This window comes from Dipodomys spectabilis, unplaced genomic scaffold (assembly GCF_019054845.1).
Source record: "Dipodomys spectabilis isolate Male_0828 unplaced genomic scaffold, ASM1905484v1 ptg000106l, whole genome shotgun sequence".
NCBI lineage: Eukaryota > Metazoa > Chordata > Mammalia > Rodentia > Heteromyidae > Dipodomys > Dipodomys spectabilis.
The window spans coordinates 2,106,950-2,110,422 of NW_024870783.1; the positions used below are offsets into that span (position 1 = coordinate 2,106,950).

A 3,473-nucleotide genomic window follows, 5' to 3' on the forward strand; every position below is an offset into this window, starting at 1 on the left:
ATATATATATACCACTCTATATGCAGATATATATGTGGATATCTATCTATCTATATCCCAAACTTGAAATATGTTATCAAACAACATTTAACAGGAAGGTTTTAGGATCTTATTTTTAACTCTCTTGCTCTGAAATTACTCATTCTCCATCCTCCACATTTCTGTTGTTAGAAAATTTCTTTGAAAATAATCATTCCCCATAGTTTATTTGTTCAAAATCCTTACTAACAAGAGAAATCATATTCCAAATGAAATTCTATTTCATTGTCTCTCTTTCTCTCTTTTCTATTGTCTTTTCTGGAATATTTTCTTTCTTTATTCTTTTGGGGGGGGGAATTCCTCATTTTGTTTACTTCTTTTTTTTTAATTGTGAAAATACCATACAGAGGGGTTACAATTACATGGGCAAGGTAATGAGTACATTTCTTATCAAGCATTGTTGCCTCCTCCTGGGAGTATTTTCTTGAGGTTACATATATGGGCCACCATACTTGGCTTTCTGTAAGACTTCTTATGTTTGCTGAAGAATGTAGTCAACATTATCAACAATTTAAGATCTAGAGGTCTCTCTGTCTTGAGAGTTTGAACATTAGTCTTACTATTCATCCTAACCTGGTGTGTTCCTTAGATTAATGTTTCAGTGTTTATAGGATTCTTCACAGATTCTAAAGGATGTCTGAAGGACAAAATCCTAACATGCTCTATCTCAACTTTTCTTCCAATAACTATGAACCCATCCTCTTACATACACAAAAATTCTTCAGACCTGCTTACCGACAAGGACAATTTGATTGCACCCAGAAGGTAAATAAGAGGATTTCAAGCAGCCAGTGGGAGCACACCACTTAAGGGAATGGAGAAGGAATGCTGTCCTCCATGCTTTCCCATCCAAAGGGTGCCAATCTCAATCCAGACAGAAAATGAACACCTTCCTGCAGTCAGCAGAGAAAAGATTCACTCTCTGGCACACCTTTCAGCTCCATAACACAAAGCTAATTTAAATATGTACCGAAAAGTCTGAGGGATTTTTATCAGAACCCTTATTCTTTGTTGTCACACATAAGTTTAGCGTTTAATATAGGTCATCTTTAACAGTAAATGATAGCCAAAACATCATTTCATAATAAATTAGAATGCTATTTAAATATTTATTGATTATACACTATAGACAAATGAGAATCTTGGATATAGATGTATTATTTACCGACAAATAATAAAGTGAATATTACTTACTGACTACCTGGCCTAAGAAATAACATTCTCAGTAACATTGAAGTCTGGATTTCTCCCTTTAATAAAGCTTGTTCAGAATAATAGTATAAGTATCTTCTTTGTTTTTCTTTAGGGTGACATAAATACAAATAATGCATCTTGTAAGTTTATAAAAATGGGATTATACTTCCCAGATTTTTCAGTGGTTTATTGAACATCAACATTATGTTTCTTAGATTCACCTGTATTAATGCATATGGCTGTAGTTCATTTTTGTTACATAGAGCATTCCATTTCTGTGAATGCAGGACAGTTTATTTCTCCTGGGATAGACCCTGAGATGTTTCCAGTGTCTTTTGTTTCTGGATGATGGCTGTTGTTTCCCTCTTCTGGAGATGATGAGTGAGGTGTTTCAGGCTTGTATAACCAGGAGAGGAGTGGTTGTGTGGCAACCCATGTACAAAAGGTACATCTCCCACTTTACCTGGCAGCGCTGGTTTCTTCCAAGGTCCTCAAGCCAATTTTCAGTTCTCACCAGAACTCTAGGAAAATATCCATCACTTCACAGACTTGCCAACCCTGAGTCCTGGCAGATTATGTATGTCGTCAAGTCTTCTGGGGTTTGAATTTCCTGATTACCAGTGAGATCATCTGTCTTTAAAGTTTATTTTATCCTTTTCTTTGAAATGCCCCACTGTGCCCTTGGGTGGACAGTTCTTTCCAAACTGGCTCATTAGCTTTTTTTTTTTAGGTTCACGTAAGTAATCTTTTCTTTATTATTATTATTTTTTATTTGGAAAATACCATATAGAGGGGTTACAATTACATGGGTAAGGTAATGAGTACATTTCTTATCAAGCATTGTTGCCTCCTACTTTGTTTCCCCTTCTTATTCTTTCCCATTTCTCTCCCCCACCCCACCCCCCAACTCCCAGGCCAAAGTTATATAGTTCATTTTTCGACAAAATGACTTGTACATCTCATTGTTGTAATGGGTCCACCTGTATCCCTATTTAAATTATTTGCTTTTTTCCTTCCACAAATTATACTGACCTCAAATACAGTGAAAGCAGGGGTTATACTGTGGGGGAGGGACATACAAAGTAACAAAGAAATAATCTTATAATTGTGTTAGAAACAATCAAATGAAAGAAAAAAAACCATTTGAATACATATCTTAGGGTTCATTTCCCTAACATCACCTTATCTGTACTTTTCTGCTTGACTCAGACATATACTATATATTGCAAATAAGGGAAACCATGGAATTTATTTTTCTTTAGCCTGGCTTACTTCATTTAATATAATTTAGGAAAAGGAATCTTATCCTTTGTCTGCTATTCAGAACCTTCATCCTGTCGATCCCTTTGCTGATGCAAGTAAGGGTGATGACCTGCTTCCTGCTCTCTCCAAAGATTATATTTAAGTGTTTTTTTTCTTTCTTGCTTGCTATTGTTTCTAATGTATATATAAAGTACCACATTTTTTTTTTTGCTTTGTATGTCCCTCATCCATGGTATAACCCCTGTTTTCACTGTATTTGATATTGGTATAATTTGGGAAGCAGAAGGGGAAAAAAATTGTTTAAGTAGGGATACAGGTGGACACATTTCACAATGAGGTGCACAAGATGCTATTGGGGGGAGGAGTGTAGTTTTGGAAATCCGAGGGAAGGGATGGGAGGGGGAAAAATGAGGAGGAGGCAACAATGCTTGATAAGAAATGTACTCATTACCTTGCTCGTGTAATCGTAACCCCTCTGTACACTATTTTCACAATAAAAGCATTTTAAAAAAATAAAGAATTCAATAGAGAAAAGGCAGGAAGAACCTTACTACTGTCCAAGGGATCACTGACTATTATGATAAAAAGAAACTACTGAAGGTGTTTAAGAAGAAATTTGCCTGCAATGGTACTGTAATTAAGCATCCAGAATATTGAGAAGTAATTCAGCTACAGGGTGACCAGCACAAGAACATATGCCAGTTCCTGGTAGAGCTTGGACAGGCTAAGGACAATCAGTTGAAGGTTCATGGGTTTTAAGTGGTTATAGCTCACTAAAGCTTAAGTGAGGATTTCCTTGCAATGAGTAGAATTTCCCTTCTTTACCTTGTCACAAGTTTAAAAACCTCACAGCTTGCATAATGTAACCATTTGGGGTCCGCTTTTAACTTGGACTAGTATAACTCCTTCATGCAATAAACTGAAAAGAGCCATCCTTTCTAGTCTTGAAGTCCCTTATTTAAACTGAGGTCAAACAG

The 3,473-nt window shown here is 36.0% G+C and overlaps 1 pseudogene; it reads left to right on the forward strand.

The window, feature by feature from the left end:
* The first annotated feature begins 672 nt into the window (after positions 1–672).
* LOC122114189 lies at positions 673–3,255 on the forward strand (annotated as a pseudogene).
* Positions 3,256–3,473: the final 218 nt, after the last annotated feature.